Source organism: Typha latifolia, chromosome 2 (genome assembly GCF_019914945.1).
Source record: "Typha latifolia isolate L0001 chromosome 2, TyphaL0001v2, whole genome shotgun sequence".
Lineage (NCBI taxonomy): Eukaryota > Viridiplantae > Streptophyta > Magnoliopsida > Poales > Typhaceae > Typha > Typha latifolia.
The window spans coordinates 12,697,992-12,717,033 of NC_133087.1; positions in this window are offsets into that span (position 1 = coordinate 12,697,992).

Consider the following 19,042-nt stretch of genomic DNA (forward strand, 5'->3'; position numbering starts at 1 on the left):
ATGAAACAGATGGTCAAGGATTATGGCATTGAACAAGATACTGCGGTGCTTTATTGTGACAACATGAGTGCTATTAATATATCAAAAAATCATGTTCAACACTCGCGTACAAAATACATTGATATCCGACATCATTTTATACGCGAGTTAGTTGAAGGCAAAATAATAGCAGTAGAATATGTTGAGACGAAGAAACAGTTGTAAGATTTGTTTAAAAAACCTTTGGATATGCAGAAATTTATCTTCGTACTTCTTTAGGGATTTGTGCTTTGGACTGATTTTTTCTTACGGGATTTGTGTTTTGGTTTGCGTGTTTTTATTTCTTTTTGTTTTGATAGGTTTTCTTTTACTCTGATTTTTTTAAGGTTTCAATTTTAGATTTGTCGAGAGTTTCTTTTAAAAAAAAAATGATGCACTTCTAGATTCAAAAATATATTCTTGACATATAAATATTACTTTTTCTTGATTATGAGTTATTATAGTCAATTTTGTCATCTCGTAGTATATTGTGTCATTTCTAATTTATTCACTTTCTCGACTTTCATAATAATTAAATTAAATTTAATGCCCTCATAATGTGTGTATATTCTTGAGTGAGCATGACATCATGAAATATTTTCTTAGATAGCTCACTATTGACCTTGATTTGCACAGTTTGACCTCATACTTAGTCATCAGTAATGTGTTCATAAAAGATTAATGAAAGAGCTACAATGAGTTAGTGTGAAAGCCATCTTGTTTAGAGTCCAGTTTGACTCAGTACATTGCTTGAAATTTTTTTTTTAAAAGGGTGATATATGTGAATATCAATTTGCACATTGTTTGATATGTACTACAAGAAATAGGCTATCTACTCATGTATAAAAGCCATCATTGCATCTATATGGGTTCAGTGCGAGAAAAAGAAATATACAAGGAAAATTTCTGTCAAGTTCTGGTGAATAAGTCGAAAAGTGTAAAATTATATACTAAGTCGGTTTGACTACTGTGTTGGATCATTGTTTAAAATAGAAAAGTTTATTTAAGAAGTTTGTTTCATGTTGTCTATGCTCAACTTGCATATGCATATTGTTATGATCAATCGAGATTAATTTTTAATGTGAGTGATGCATTAGAGTTGATCATAATATGCTCTTGATGATTTGATTGATCTGTGTATGACTTATTTTCTTTGATTGACATATTCTATGTCTTGAATCTATTTTAAATTTTTAATAGTGCATCTCCAAAAATATTTTTTAGATTTTTTTTACTCATTAAAACAAAAAGGCGTTTGAACGCAAGATTCTTGAGTTCAAACACGGTGCCTAGCGCGTTCGAACGCGCAGACTGGTGCGTTCGAACGCACTCGGGGGTTCTTTAAATATTGCGTCCGAACCCAAGGATTTTAATCTTCCTTCTTTCAAACTCTAGAAACCCTTTGTTCTCTCTCTCCCAAATCTTCAAGATCTTCACGTTTAACATCAAATTTTTTACTTCAAACTCTTTTAAAAGCTAGTTCTCCTCAGGATCTAGAAACTTTCGGCCAAATCTTCAAGTTTTCCTTCACTTTTTGCGAGGTATGATCGTGCATACAATTTCTTATTTTTTATTCAAATTAGCCTCGTGATCTTGGTTGATTTCATGCGTTTTCGAGTTTTGATCATGTTAGAGTTAATATCTTGATGTTTCTTGAGCGATTGAACGTGACAACTTAGCTTTTTCTAGTGGAAGATGATTTCACTTAGGGCTTTCATAGTTTCTACGATTTTTTGGCTTTCTTATTACTTTTTGTCTGCTTTGGGCATGTGTTGAATCTTGCACTTTGTTTCTCTCTCTAGAGTGCCTAAAAAAACTACAGTTTCCAAGAAGCCAAGGCCGCCTTCCTCACCATCTTCGGCTCCCAAGTTTTTTTCATGAACTGCTGCAGGGAGATACAAACATAATTTTGACACGCGACCAATAATTTGTGAAAGACCAGTTGTTATTTCTGATTTTGCCGCCTTGGGGATAGAAAAGATATTTACAGAGCGAGGATGGTTGTTAGTGTGTCGGATGGATGGGACAGCATATGTGGAGGTTGTCCGGGAGTTTTTCAGCAATGTCACTGTTTTGGAACGTTGTATATGATCCACCGTCCGTGGGGTGTCTATATACTTGGACTCTGAGGTCATCCGTGCTGAATTCCAACTTCCTAATGGCGAGTACCATTATCCCTCTTCTGATCCTCTTCCTTCTGTTCATGATTATGCCGGTAATGTGTTAATACAAGGGGAATGTTGGATAGGTAACATGATGCCATATGCGAAAGTGACTTTCATGGCTCTCATATTACATCTCATTTGTCTCTACAACGTCACTCCAAAGATTGGCATTCTAATATTAGTCAGGATCGGGCCTTCCTCCTTCATGCGATACTATCAGGGGTTTCTATTGATTGGGCTGCTGTAATCTATGATTTTATTTTGACAGCTGCTAAAAAAGAAGCTCCTTGTGAAGGTTTGTCATTTGGTATTTTCATTACCAAACTGTGCACGCAGAGTGGGGTGAGAGTGGATGCCATAGAAGCTCCGCTTACGCACCAGAAACCATTGAATTGGATCACTATTAAGAGGAGTCAAGCTCATGATCAATCGTCTTCTGGCATTGGACGTTAATCAAACCGCGACAGTTTCTGCGACAGCTCTAACGATGATTCATATCACCCTTAGGGGGAGTTACCACAGTTCACTGATTGATCATTCATCGTCAGTTTTCTCCTAGTTATTAGTCTTTAGAAATTTGTGTCAAAAAGGGGAGGAGTTAGATCATGTAAGGGGAGTGAGTTTAGGAGTTTTTGTGGGAGTTTAATGGTTGATAACTTTTGTTTGCTTGAGAATTTGTGAACTTGTGTTTGTTTGAGAACTTGTGTTTGCTTGATAACTTGTGTTTGAATTATTTTTAATTTCAAGTTATTTTCACTTGATCTTGGATTGGTATTTTTTTATTTGCAGGGATTGAAGTGCTAAATCTTTTAGACTTGTTGAATGCTCATTTAGGATTCTTTGTAATAATTGTAAACTAGATGTTTTGTCACAAATTGCCAAAGGGGGAGATTGTTAGGTTTTTATTGTTCGCAATTGTGTACAAAATATTATAAGTGTATTTATACATATATATGAGCTTTTATACAAGTATAGAAAGTATCTGTTTTGAAGAATTACAAGATTATTGGAGAAGAGTTTATGAGTTCACATTGCGTTCACACTGCGTTCACATTGCGTTCACACCGCGTTCACAAGGCGTTCATATAGACAGAGAGCAGCGTTCACAAGTGCGTTCGAACGTAGGTATATGCATTTGCACAGACAGAAACACTACGTTCACAAGCGCGTTCGAACGCAGGTATATGCGTTCGCACAGACAGAAACACTGCGTTCACAAGCGCGTTTGAACACGGGTACATGTGTTCGCACAGACAGAAATACCACGTTCACAAGCGCATTCGAACGTAGGTACATGCGTTCACACAAACAGTAAATGTTGTTTCTGCATGTGTTCGAACGCAGCCTAGGCCGTTCGAATGCAACCTATGAAAATCAAGCTGCCGCGTTCGAATGCACTTGAGCCCGTTTGAACGCACCTGAGATTAAGTCAGGCCGTTCAAATGCACCCGGGCCGCGTTCAAACGCACCTAGGAAGTTTGCAATTTTTGGACTTTTGTGAGTTCGGATAAGACTTGAATTTGACTTTATCTTATAGATCTTAGATAAGTATAGTGATGCCCTAACTCTAGGGTGGTTAGTGAAGCAATTTTGAAGGAGACTTCTTGAGGCTACATCGTTTCTTCAACCAACAAGATCCTTCTCATCTACAAAGCTAATTCTTTCGTCTTAAGGGACGAAAGAATAATCTCGAGGCCTACTGAGGTTGGACATCAATCACGAGAAGTAGTGAATCATAGGTTCTAACAAGCAAAACTAAGAGGAACAAAATCGTTTAGATCGACGGGTTGTTTTGTGAGTCAGTCTTGTAACTGCTACTATCCTAGTGATTGGTTTTGATCCGAATTTGGATTTGTATTTGTATTTTTTTCCCATTCGGGTTTTTCTACGTTAAAATCTTTGCGTTCATCTCTGCATTCGTTTTTTTAATATTTCTTCCAATTTTATTTAAGCAAACAAGTGATATCATTGCCTAGGGTTTAGATACATACGTGTGTCTAGGTGTTTGTTCATTTTGTAACAATGAGGCATATAATTTAATATCAATTATTAACATGGGAAAGTATGCAATAAAGATAGTATAATATGAATTTATAGAGTTCATTATACTATATTGTATTAATTATGTTGGGCCAATTCGAGTCAAATTATTAGAGTTGTAATTAAGCCTAAGCCCGGCCCAGTGGAGTAAATTTCTTTTTATTTCGAGCTACCCATGAAGGCCTCTTGTTTCCTCGTCTCAATGCAGACTTTGGGTTACCGGCTCAAAGAGAAACTCTTGCTCTCTTGATAACTCATCAAACTAATATTTTTTGTAGCCAGTAAATGAAGCGAGGTAGTTTATTCGATCCACTCTCTAACATAAAACAAAAGAAGAGGAGAAGGTGAAGGAGTGAAACGGCGTGGGCTACATATATCGAGATATATATATATAATACAAAAATAGGTTCCTTGGAAGTTCCTCCCCTTGTGATTCTAACTTGGAAGTTTGATCCGAATCTTGTTTCAAAGTCGTGGGTCTTGGAGTGTGGCAGGAAGAGAGGAACTTCTCCACTTGCATCTCCCAAAATTAATTACAAATTGATTACCAAATATGATAACTCGTACTCGTATCCATTCAGTAATAAGTACTAGTGACTTACATTTGCTTGGGATATACTAGTAATAATAAGACTTTCGTCAATTTCGTTGGATTATTGTTGTTTTTCTTTTAAGAATACAATACTCATTTTTGTATTACAGTAACGTATATTATACTCTTTTTATTCTTCTTCTCACTAGAATGATTTTTAAATCGAGATTACTTTCTCTTTTTATTATGTGTTTTAACAATATGTATAACTTTTATCATTTCTACAGTTTTCGCGGTGTTATCTCAAAGTCTTGACTATTCCTTAATTTTAAGTTAACGTTGAAGAGACTCAATTGTAAAATTATCACATTTTCTCGTAAGAAACATGGAGTAGTCCTTCAAACTTTACGGTAATTTAGCAAATGAAGCATCAACTTAAAGTTTCTCTTCTGCAAAAATACCCTCATAATATTTATGTTGCATAATATGATGTAAATCATAGACTTATAAAATAATAGGCTTATCGTCAACTATTTAAAAATTAAAGTAATTAGAGATAAGATAGTTTTTCTTACTAGAGTCTTCTATTTTGTACTTAATCTTCAAAGTTAACCAAATTTTTTTCGCAGTCTTTATATGAAAGTAAATATATCAAACAAGTGGTTGGTCAGAGATTCAAAAACAGTACAATGACATAAGACTTGAAGACGTTATCCTTGTCCCATTTTGGTTTTATAATTTCTTTCTTCTATAGTGGACTTGACTTCTCGCTTAAGATCGTAAAGACAAACTGCAATTTTTATTTCTATCAGTTATAGTTGTTTCCATCAAATAGATCGAGTTTGTCATATAATAGCGTGAATGAAAATGTAATATTCAAAATAGTCATTTGAAATTACTAAGTAAAAATTTGTTCAAGAAAATAGTAAAAACTAAATAATACAATAGAGATGAAAGAAGTCACAATGACTAAGCTCTTGCAACAATCAATCAAAAGTGAATTTATCTATTAAATAAATTTGTTGGCCACTACTTGTGATTACAAATAATAAACAAAGCCTCATCAGCAGAGGTAAGATGTTTGAAACAAGGTGCAACTCGCAAAATTGAACTTTGATTTGAACAATAATTGATAGCAGCAGCAAGCATTAAGGGTTTTTAGTATATCTCAAAATAATAACACCCATTATCAATTTATAGAAAATAAAAATGAATAGTTCTCTTTTCACACCCTAAACTATCAGTCTTTTTCACAACGACCACGTGAACTATTTTTTGGTACATAGTGACCCTCTAAACTATTAGAAATACCTCACTTAACCCCTTCTATTAAGGTTTTAATACATATTTCTATTGATACGGTTCAGCCAAACCAAGTCCTATTCGAGCCTACGTTGAGCTAATATGGACTATCTAGCACTAGTACAAACTGGAGAACCACATCAAATTAGGTTTGGCGACCATGAGTCAAGGGCTTATGATTTTATACCCTGATATAACTCCATCACCTCTATGAGCCATCCTACCTTATAACCTTCCATCACTACCCATCGCCATCCGGCACCCATCGCCATCCGGTACCCTTCGACGGTCGCCACAATGTCGGATATTTATCATTCTACCTTATTTTGACATTGTTCTACTATTTTAATTATATCTTTTCATTCATACATCCGATTAATATGAAACCAGAGACATTGGAACTCTATTTCATGATACCACCTAAATTTTTATAATTTTCTTACATCCGAATCGATTCAGATCTGGTTCATAACATCATCTTCCTTCCCATCGACCCCTCTTGTCCCTAAGAAATGATCCCCCTTCCCCCGCCTTTTAAAAAGCTTTGAGCAACAACCTATCCTCCACGTCATTACCACCTTTATTCTCATCGATCCTAGCCAAGTTCCACCCTCCACCACTCAGCCACCATCTCATTCGTTTCGGTAGATTAGCTCCTCTATCTGTGATCTACCAAATCCCCCCAAATATCAACTAATTCCAACAGTCAAATCTCTACTTAGCCCTTAACCCCATTATTTGTGAATACTTATGGGTTTCATATTACTCATCGAAATTCAATTCTAAAACCATATCCGTACTCTCCATAATTTTGTGAGTCAGAATCTATAATTAGAAAGGGATTACGGTATCATCGAGATTTGATCGTATCATTTGTTATTAGAGCCAATCAGACCTTAGACGACCATTAACAACACAAACACAGTCTATGGAAGCTATGAGACAATCTAACAACTCCACCACATTCACCACAATCGAGGAGAACTCACCCAAGACTACCCCAAGCTGTGGAAAAGAGCGACCACAGGCGGCAACAAGAATCTAGCTTGCTGGATCTAATAAGTGGAGAATTTGTGGCAGCCTTAGGACCTACCAACTAGCTGCTGACCCAAATGCTATGATGCATGGAGAAGATGCAAGAGAGTCAAGAGGAGATGTGAGAAATCCTCCTCAATCATTCCATGCTAGCTACACCTCGTCGGAACACAAAACTGCAAGGAGCCTTTCCGACGGTTCCACCACCGATGGTAACTCCATCTCGAGAGCCAAACACAGTTGTTCGGGAGCCATTGCTGCCCACATCCACTGACTTCAAGACTACACCAGTAGCTATCGAAGAACCAGCCACTGCTAAAATATTTCATCTCATAAATCTAGTTTGATACACTGAAGAACGATCTTGACCAGTTCAGAGATGATCTTGAACATGCGAGAGACTACCAAAGGGCTAAACCACATCCTCAAGTTTCAAACCTGAACCTAGAGTCACTCTAAACATCAACAACTTTGTTAGGGACCAAAGAGCGCGTTTGGATTTGTCAAAGTTCAAAGGAGGTGACCTAACTAATTGATCGTTCCAAGCTGATCAATACTTCGACTGTCAAAGGACAATGGAGGAGATGAAGGTACGAATGGCAAGCTTTCACCTTCAAGCTACCATGCTCCATTGGTATCAATCCATAATTTGTAGCCACATTTGATAGATAGGATAATTTTTTTAGGAGCATATCTAAGCGATTTGGGACACTGCATTTTGATGATTTCCGTGCCACCTTTAGTAAGATAGTCTAGTAGACCATGATGGCAAAGTACCAAGTGAAGTTTGAAAAGGTGAGTAGTCAATGCATATTGCCGTGGCCGAATATGACGTTGAGGAGTACCTTCATTTTATGGGTGAGAGGAGATTTGAATGGATGTGCAGGCTCTCAGCTCTCTCACCCTTGAGGAGGCCTTCGAGAAGGCTGTGAGAATGGAACAGAAGCATAAGGCTCTGAAACAAGTTATGAGGATGACTTGGACCAACCAAGATAGCCGACACCTATCTCAACCAACCAATGTGTTCGAGAGTGATGTGTTGGATTTGGGACTAGCACCTGCAATTTCTAAATCGAGGACTGTAATGCCCCGCCTGGCACGGGCACAGGCACGGGCACGTGCACGCCCACGCACCCACACAGCACGCACGGCGCACACGACAGGACGTGCGGGATCCGTCACGCACAGATACTCTCCTATACACATACAATCATGACATCATCAAATACTACCTGCTAGCATATCCATAATCACATAACCCATCACTAATTAAATCATATTATTAACCAAATAAACCTGTTAACATATGAATATCCCAGTCCATAATAATATACATTAAACCACTACATAATCTAGCAGGACCCACACAGGCCACAATAAACCATCAAGATACAACTAAAACGACTAATATAAGAGTACACTATGATTCGACCTATATTATACAATTCATCGTCTAATACAATAGAGTACAAATATCAAATACTGGTACAACTCAATTCCTATATAAACTATCATCTATACTATCTCACATCTATAGCTCACATCATCATCGCTCTAAAATATTTTCTTGAGGGGGTTAGAAAAGAAATAAAGAGAGTCATGAGCAAAATACTCAGTGAATAGACCTTACCCCGAATTAGTGATGTCAAACAAAGAGTAAATCATGTACTGGATAACATGAATCAAAAAGAGCATTATGTCATGAATGAGTATATGAATGTTCCTCAATAATACATAAATGAAAAATAGATAACATGTCAAGTCATAACTGATAGAATATATAATCCTCGACAATGTATAAATAAATCTCCATGTCATACCATCATCATAACTCTTTCTCAAATATGACACATGATGCATGCCGACCATGACCATGCTATGATATCAAATGCAACCATATATAATGCATATTGATTACTCGATAATCAGATAACCAAATGAAAATAAAATCATATGCATTTCTCAACATCACAATAATCAATCATCACCAACATCTCGGTATAATATCAACATACTATACCACTATGCACAGTCAACACCCGGTACCCAGTCTCAACATTATGCCCGAAGGCTTAGAGCATACTCTGCCATCCACAAAGAATATCTCAAATATAATCATACCCTGTCATCTGCTAAGGGTATCAACATCCATCCAGACTGGGCACCCTTCTAGCTGATAGAAATCTCGTGAGGATAACACGCCACATATGCCCTAGCGAACGGCATGTGTCCGAATGTCTGCTGCGCACACAGATTAACGACCTCAGACGTAAGGCTAACAGGATCGCGACTATGTCGAGCGATCAATCATCCACCAAGCGCATCATAACCCTCGCGCCCACTCGGGTATCCTCACGCTTTCTATCAACTATCCTATCAATCACATTTCATGCTTTCCTTCTAAATGACAGATCAAATGTATATATCCAGTACGATAACAAGTCAATGCAAAACAGGAATTTAGGTGGAATAGGAATCAAGAGAAAATGATGCAATGTAGTCTCCAACTGTATCGTCAACACATGCATACTCATGCTAATCTATTACATACATACTCATGCTACAGATCAACTCGGTAAACAATCATAACAATAGAATTATCTCTAATCATCTCTATATATATCACCAATGTACTCATATCCCAAATCATCTCTAGATAAAATCATATAATCATGTTGGAGGCCAAAACATACGTGTACATAAGATATAATATATCCTAATTTGAGAAAGGCGTCTAGGGGATAAGACTACTCACCGTCTGATCATAAGACACAAACTACGCATCTCTCACGTCCGTCAGGTAACCGAGTGACACTCATCGCTAGCAAGGTCCACGGATCTCAAATAAGGGGGTTCCGGATCTAAAATATTTAAGTAGTATGATGTTAGCCATTTATCTAATTAGATTTAATTCAATTAAAATATAAATATTTATTAGGTTTAGAATCACTTTTCTTTATTTTTGATTACATAACTAGGTCTATAATATAGATACGATTCAAATATTATAATTCTATTATTATTATAAAATGTTAGTTATAACATAAGGAGAAGAGGCATGTTTCCTTTTTATATGAGAGTATTTCTAAATATATAATTATAAAATAAAATAAAGGCTACATAAGTATAGACAAGGTCTAATTATAATTAATTTTATAATTCATACACTATCTTGACTAATTAGGGACAATGCAGTCTTTACTCGATAAAATAATAAATAAATAACTAAATAAGCTTAGTATTTTATTTATTACAGAATAATCATAAAATTAATAGAAATACTTAAAATATATATGATGAGGGTATTAGAATATAAATCTAATAATTATAATTTACAAATCTATCTATTAATCTAATAGATATATAAATAAATAAATAAATATAAGTATTACCTATATTTATACCTAATTAATCATTAATTATAAAATTATCATTAATAAAATTATATTGAAGAATATATAATATTATTAAAATAGTTAATGTCTAAATAATCTATTTGCATTAATTAAGAAGAAAAATACCTAAATAAATAACATAAATAAAATAATTAATTAATAAATTAATTAAATCTGTCATAAGTGCTGGGCTGAGCCCAGCACTGTGCAGAGAAGAAAAAAGAAGAAGTAGAAGCCAAGGAGGAAGAAGAAAAAGAAGGAAAGAAGAAGAAGAAGAAGAAGAAGAAGAAGAAGAAGAAGAAGAAGAAGAAGAAGAAGAAGAAGAAGGAGGAGGAGGAAAAGGAGGAGGAGGAGGAGGAGAAGAAGAAGAAGAAGAAGAAGAAGAAGAAGAAGAAGAAGAAGAAGAAGAAGAAGAAGAAGGAGGAGGAGGAGGGAGGAGAAGGAGAAGAAGAAGAAGAAGGGGAGGGGAGCTGAGGGAAAAGAAAGGAAGAAGAAATAGAAATAAGAAATAAGAAGAAGAAAGAGGAAGAAGAAGAAGGAGGAGGAGGGAGGAGAAGGAGAAGAAGAAGAAGGGGAGGGGAGCTGAGGGAAAAGAAAGGAAGAAGAAATAGAAATAAGAAATAAGAAGAAGAAAGAGGAAGAAGAAGAAGAAGAAGAAGAAGAGGAAGAAAAGAAAGAGAGAAGGTGAGGGAGGAGCTTACGGACCCGGGCCGGCGGGGAGGGCATCGGCCGCTGCTGGCCAGCCAGCGGTCGGCCTCTCGCCGGTGGCTCGGCTCCGATGAGGTCGGGCAAGAGAGAGAGAGAGAGAGAGAGAGAGAGAGAGAGAGAGAGAGGGAGGGAGGGAGGGAGAGAGAGCTTCTCACTGGTGGCAGTGGCTTCGGGAAGGTGGTGGCGGGCCGACGTCAGCGACGAGGAGTGCGGAAGATAGTGGAGAGAGAGTGGAGTGAGAGAGAGACCGAGAGAGATAAATAGATAGAGAGAGAGAGATTTAAAGAGAGATAGAGAGAGAGAAAGAGAGAGAGAGGAAGCGGTGGAGGGGGTTGCGGCGGCGCCGGGGCTCGCCGCGGCCAGCTGGCCGTAGCCCGTTGGCTGCGGCAGCGGGCACGTGGCGCCCCCACCACGCAAAAAAAAAATTTCCTTCTGCTGATGTGAATGAAGGCATATGAACTCATGTCTAGACTCTCACACCTGCTCAAGTGGAGGAACAAAGAGCAAAACGATTATATTTTTGATGCAACCAGTGCTTTACATCCAGCCATTGATGCGCCAAACCAGTAGGGAGTGTTGTGCTTATATATGGCCTTGACGATGTAGAGGTTAATGTTGTTGAGGAGGAGAGCTCAGTGGAGCATTAAGAGAAGGCCCTAAATGGGTATGTAGAAGAGGACGTGTATGCAGAAATTTTATTACGTGCGTAAATCGGGCACAGCCATGCTGAAAACCCTTCAGATGAATGGCTTGATCAAGAAGTAATGTGTACACATTCTAATTGACTTGGTAAGTATGCATAACTTATTTGATGAGCAATAGTCCAAAAGATTAGATTGGATGCTAAGTCTGATAGTAGGACTTGATGTGACGATCAGCGACAACACTAGGCTGCTAACGGATAGCTTATGCCGTCGGGCGGGAATTCGAGTGCAAGGCTACAATTTTATTATAGACTTGTATCCGTTAGCCTTATGGGCAGCTGATGTGATCCTAGTAATGCAATGGTTGTAGAGCCTAAGGTCGGTGACATTTGATTTCAGCAGCATATGGATGATATTTCGGCTGGATGGTATGGTGGTGCGGTTTGACGGAGTGAGATCACAACTGAGCCCAACCTTGCATCTAATGGTGGGGCTGCCTCAGCCATCTTGGACAGGGGAAGACATGCTAGAGATGCCTTGGCTACTAGCAGCTCTACCGATGCCACAATGGAAATGACAATACAGTAGCCCGAGTTAGGCTTGCATCAAACCAACTTAGAGCGTTTCTCGATTTCGTACCTTGAGGACAAGGTGGGGAAAGCATAGTGGACTAATATGCTTCAACCAGATCAAGCTCTATTCTAGCCTAGGGTGGCTAATGTGGAACAACTAGCACCAGCATGACTTGAAGAGCAACGTCACATTGGGTTCGGCGCCCCATGAGTTAGGGGATTATGATTTACACATTGATATTTATCTATTTGCTTATTGCACTTGTTTTGCTTATTTAGATGATCTATTTCAGATTAGACCTTGACAATATTGTTATTTGCTTATGAGTGTTAAGTCATTTGTGTCAGTCATATTCATGCCATTCTGGCGAGGTCAACTAGGTCATAGGTAGCCACCTATAAATAATTATGGTGCACACCTAATTAATCATCTTAGATTATTGGATCCATCTTCTTTCCCTTTCGCCTCCTTCTCTCCCTCAAATACCTTCAACCTAGCTTGACCGACCTCCATTGGTGATCGAGGTCCTTTCCCCCAAATTTGGTTGACTCGTCTTGTTCCTAAGAAACGACCCCCTTCCCCCCTTTCTCTTCTCTACTTTGAGTATGAACCTACCCTCCACACCATTACCACCTTCATCCCCACTAATCCTAGCCGAGTTTCACCCTCCACCACTCGGCCACCATCTCACTAATTCATTCTAGTAGATTAGCTCCTCCATTCCTAATCTACTAAACCCCTAAATATCAACCGATTCCAATGGTCAGATTTCTACTTAGCCCTTAACTCCATTATTTGCGAATACATTTGGGTTTTGTAGTACTCATCGAAATCAAATTCTAGGACCAGATTCATACTCTCCATAAGTTTGAGAGTTGAAATATGTAATTAGAAAGGGATTACAATGTCATTATGGTCGAATCGTATCATTCATTCTTAAGTTTACATGTGATAGTCACGTGACAATAATATGATGAAAATACTTCTCATATGCATGTGCAAATTATGTGCAACTCAAGAGAAAATTTTATAATGACAAAAGTACCCTTATCTTGTTAAATACTCCACCATCCTCTTCAAATTTCTATTGCATCCCACAACCTTCTCTTGTCTTTCCAAACTCCCACCTCTATTAAAAATTCACTTCCTTTCATTCTTCAATCTGAAACACTTTCAAGCTGCACTACCAACCCATATCTTTATCCTCCCATCTCCATCATATCTTAAGTTAACAGAGAGAGAAGAGAGAGAAAGAGAGGAGAGGAGGACAGCACGGGGTGGGGATGTTGCTCAAAGTAGCGGAGATGAGAAATGAGAATAGCTCGGTGTGGGATGTGCTCGCGATAGAGAGAGAAGAGGAAGAGATAAGAGGAAGAGAGTAGATGAAGAATCTATAAAGGAGAAAGGGGGATTAGAGCACGATGGCAATAAAGAAATTTAATAAATAAGTATATAAGCTAAGCCACTTAACTATCCTACGACTATATTTACCCTTATGTTTCGGAAGGAAAAAAAGAGAACTTTTAGTTTACAAAAATACCTTGATCTTGGGGGTATCTTGGTCTTTTAGTTTTTTCATCTATGACGTTAAGAGGAACAAGACACTTTCAATAGTTTGGGAAGTCTCTATGCCACAAAAAATGTTCAGATCTAGAAAGTACGTGTAAAATAATAATAGTTTAGGGGACTAACTATAGTTATCCCATAAATTTACAAGTTAAACTTTAAAGTTCAAGCTTTGATTAAGTTTTATTCATCTTAACCTCAAATTATGATATTATTATGGGAGGAAGCCTCGGAAGTCACGAATCTAATGACTTTTCTTTTACATGATTCCGAGGTAGGAGTGGAAAGACAAAATTAAAATAGTGGATGAATATCAAAACTAGACAGATTGGTAATATTCCGACATTGCGGCAGTCGTTGAACGATAGCGGACTGCCAAGGGTTGGTGGTGGATTATGAAGAAAGGTAGTGGCTAAGGTTATACGCTTAAAACGGTTCTACGAATAAGATATACTCCTATAAAGATCAAGATGATATAACAACTACAATAAAACATAAATGTGATAATAATAAATTAGCTAAACTCAATAATTTTTTAATGCTTGAATGATTAAATAAAGAAGCTTACTCTTTTTATATAGAGAGGTAAGGTATAATGAGTCTTATTAAGACTAGCCCTAAAAGCTTGCACGACTCAAATTAGAATTTACCTTAAGAGCTTACATCACTTAATTAAACTTGTCTTAAAGACTTATTTGACTTAACTAGACTTATTTTAAGAGCTTATATGACTTAATTAGACTTACCTTAAGGGCTCACATGGCTTAACTAGACTTGTCTTAAAGAGCTTACATTATGGATTAAATAAAAGATAAATAGACTCGATACATCGAGCCTTATGTCCCCTTCAGTCGACTCAATCAGTCCTGGATTGTATCAATCTATCACGCTTTCAACACCTTGTCCTCAAGGTGACTAATCTTTGATGTCCTTATACTCGTAGAGCTGATCATGCCAATTAGTGGACTTAGGTTCTCTTTGTGACTGCCTAAGAACATGACGTGGGTTGGCTAGCATTTACATTTTAAGATCGATGGTAAAACGATGTCAGGTTTGGCAACCCGATAGTCGTTGACGGCTACGGCGGCCACTAGTGGCTGGCTGTCGACCCGAAAAAGCCAAATGTGGCTGTCAATGGTTGTAGAAGCATCGAACCCGCAATCACTAATTGTAGGTTGGCTGCAACAATAGTGGCCATCGATAGTGGTCTTTCGATCAATGCTGGCGTGAATAATAGCCACGATTCGAGTACGGGTGGTCCAAGGAAGGTATCAGACGTGATGGTTAGGGCCGATAGAGGCTTGGATTGTCGCAAGTGGAAAGTTAGGATTTCCAGCCCTAGCTTCCACTGCAAGTAGGGAAGATGACCCTAAAACCACTATTGTAGGTGGCTCTGGCGTTCCTCTAGTGGTTAGGCTAGTTTGTAGGGTTGGAAGGGTCTCCATTATGGCCGAAGGTAGGGTTGTGGGGACAATTTGGGCCGGTTCATCCTCTCCCTCATGGTTTGAATTATGCTCTCCATGGGGTTTGTTTCGGTTGTGGCTAGCAATGCAAGATAGGGGAGAGAGGCTAGTAGGGCCTCTACCAAGACCTAGATCAAATCCTTGAGGGAGGTTTGCATCTCCTTCAAGTTCTCCCTTTAATGATTCTCTCAACTAGTTGACAGGCTTTATCAATGCATTCGCCCATGCGGGTGGTTCATCGTTGGAGGCTGTTGGTGGCATCGGATAAACTCCCAAGAATAGAGATGAGTTCCTGATCCTCCATGGTTGTGTCTTCCTCGTTCATCTTCCTCGATCTTGTGTTAACCATCGTCTAAGGAATGTCGGCTCTAATACCAATATTTCAAACCAGATATCGAACAATCTAGACGTAAACAAATTATGATATTTTTATGGGAGAAAGCCTCGAAAGTATGGATCTAATAGCTTTTGTTTCACTTGATTTCAAGGTCAAAATGAAAAAATAAAATTAAAATAGTGGAAAAAGATCATAATTGAACATATTGGTAATAATTCGATATTGCAGCAATAGTTGGAGGGTAGTAGACAACTATGGGTGGTGGTGAATCGTGGAGAAAGGTGATGGCTAGAGTTTGTAAGCTTGAAGGGTTTTATGGGTAAGATCTACTCCTATGAAGATAAAAATGATTTACCGGCTACGATAAAACAGTAAATGCGAATAATAATAAATAAGTTAAACTCAATAATTTCTTAATGCTGGGATGAACCCCTCTATATATAGAGGTCGGGTATAGTGAGTCTTACTAGAACTAGCATTAAATACTTATATGACTCGAATTTGGATTTGGCTTAACAGCTTATACTACTTAATTAAACTTGCCTTAAAAACTTACTTGACTTAAGTAGATTTGCATTAAGGCTTATATGACTGAATTAAATTTATCTTAGAGACTCACATGACTTAACTAAACTTGTCTTAAGAGTTTACATCATGAATTAATTAAAATATAAATATACTCGATCCATCAAGCCCAATATCTCCGTGTGTCAATCCAGTCAAACCTAAATTATATCACAAGCTTGATCCAACTTTCTTGAATAAGACTTGAATTGGATTTCTTTAATACTTGTAATGGGCTTGTTTAAGCTCTAGCTCTAGTTAGACTTGGAATTGAGCTTGGCTTAAAATAAAAGGTTTAATTGAGCTAATCTAAAATTCAATCTCAAATTAGTCTTTGTTCAAACTCAGCTTAAAATTAACTAAGTGGGAGCTTGAGCAAAAACGTAGCCTCAAAATTAATTCCAAACTAAACTAGAACCGATCCAGGCCCACTCAAGCTTGGCTCTTTTATACCACTACGTCCAACTATGGCAAAGAAGTTTAGCTTGGTGTTAATAACAAGTATCCATCCATCCAGGTACAAAACAATGAACTTGAATGATTGACTATATATATTAGGATTATAATTCATGTAGACGACTTTGTTCCTTGGATTGTAACATATGGTAGTCCATCCACGGCTTTGAGTTCCTGGTTTGCAACTACTTTGTCTTTTTAATTTACCAATACCAAGTACTAAATAAACTTGTTCCCTATCTCTCCTTCACCAATTAATAAGTTAAGAAGGTTAGGTATAAGAGATTTTTTTATTATTAAGTAAGAATCATCTTCCTGGAACCCCCATTAGCTTCTTTTCTTTTTTGATCAACATTCTAGGACGTTAACTAGTAATTCTAAAACTGTAAAATTACTCACATTTGCAAACAAGCTAATCAAGTTGATTGTATAGGCTTGTATATATTTGATTCCTGACATTGTTCAAATTTTGATCAACGATTTTAACGTGCATCAGGGTTATCTATAAATTTTTCTTTGTTGACGTAAGTTTTTACTTTTCTAAAAAGAAAACTATAAATAATATGCTATATTTTAATATTATTAAAATGTTAATTTAACTTCTAAAATAGTTTAAACTATCCAAATTATCAACTTCTAAGAAAATGATCAAATCAAGCCTCTCAAATACTAAAATCACATCTAATACTGAATCGAAATGATGTACAGATCTAAACTATTATTATTTAATCTCAAAACTCATATTAAAATAACGAGATAATGGTAATCTATAAATAAAGGAGGGCTTAGTTTATATTTATAATTTTATTTATTTTAATTTAAATTTAGAACCTCTGATATGATACTATTAATAACTCATCTAACTATGCTAAAAACTTAAATTGCTAGAGAAAGATAACTTTTATATATCCAAATAAAAAAAAAATTGGAATAAAAGAGTAAAATATTGTCACAACATTTTAGCTATTAATCTATGGTTTTTCTCAGCCAAGAGAAGGTGATGTTTGACATTAATGCAGTTTATTTTTTAATTTTTTTTTAATTGTGAAATGGACCTTTGACAACAAATGCATAGGATCAATGTTGCTTCTGACCTAATTAATTGGCACAAATTACTTCTTATTATTTCTTTTCTTAAATTTCTTAACAAAAAAAAAATCAAGTATCACAGTCACTAAAAAAATTCCAAAGTTTTGAGCCCTATTTAATTTATAATTTTACAATTTACTTTGATATATTGTCGAGGTGCATGATGCTCATACTCATATCTATCATTTTATTAATGTGTTACATATAAAGTCTCACGTGATGAGGTCTGTAAAAATATATATATATATATATATATATATATATATATATATATATATATATATTAATCACTTTCACGTCTTGTCTCTAAACAGCTCCTGCTACTTTTAAAGTCTTTAACCTGTCACATTCCACCATCTTATCAAGTTATTAAAAATATTAAATCACACTTGGCCTAGTCCTACCCAAAATAAGGTAAACATATTATACTACTTATATAAATGAAAAGAAAGTAGCACATTTGTCATTAAATATAAAAGGAATAGGAACATATATATATATATATTTCATTGAGTGATTCAATCCAACTAGCCCATGGCAAAAATCTTATTACATTCATTTGGGGTTAATATGTAAGCCTCATTCATGAAAAATATTATTATTCTGATATTATCTCCTTTTACTAATATAACAAATAAATAACTATTTATTTCAATATTAATATAGGATTACCTATTTCTCTCTTATATCTTTCTCTCTTGTTCAATTCAATATTTTTATATTTACTAAACTACTATTATACTTTTAAAATATATTAATTTAATTAATTATCATTTTAATTATTCTCTCTCTCGTTTCTTTTTCTCTTACGATACGAGTGATAACGAATAAGATAGCAATCAATTCACATCCATAGCGATATTTTGGTTTCAATATAGATTCAAATATTGATATTGGATGGATAATAAAATTTAAAATCATATTATAGCTGCATATATATGAATACATTTTTAATAGAGGATCAGATCTTAAACATATGTGGATCAAATTTTAAATAAATTATATTTATTTTTTAAGATAATTGACACAAAATATTAAGAGTTTTAAATTAAATAAATTTCTTACATGTTAATTATATATAAAGTTAGCAAAATAATTTCTATAAATAATATAGAACATATTATTAGTAACAATATCAATATTCCTCATTTAAAT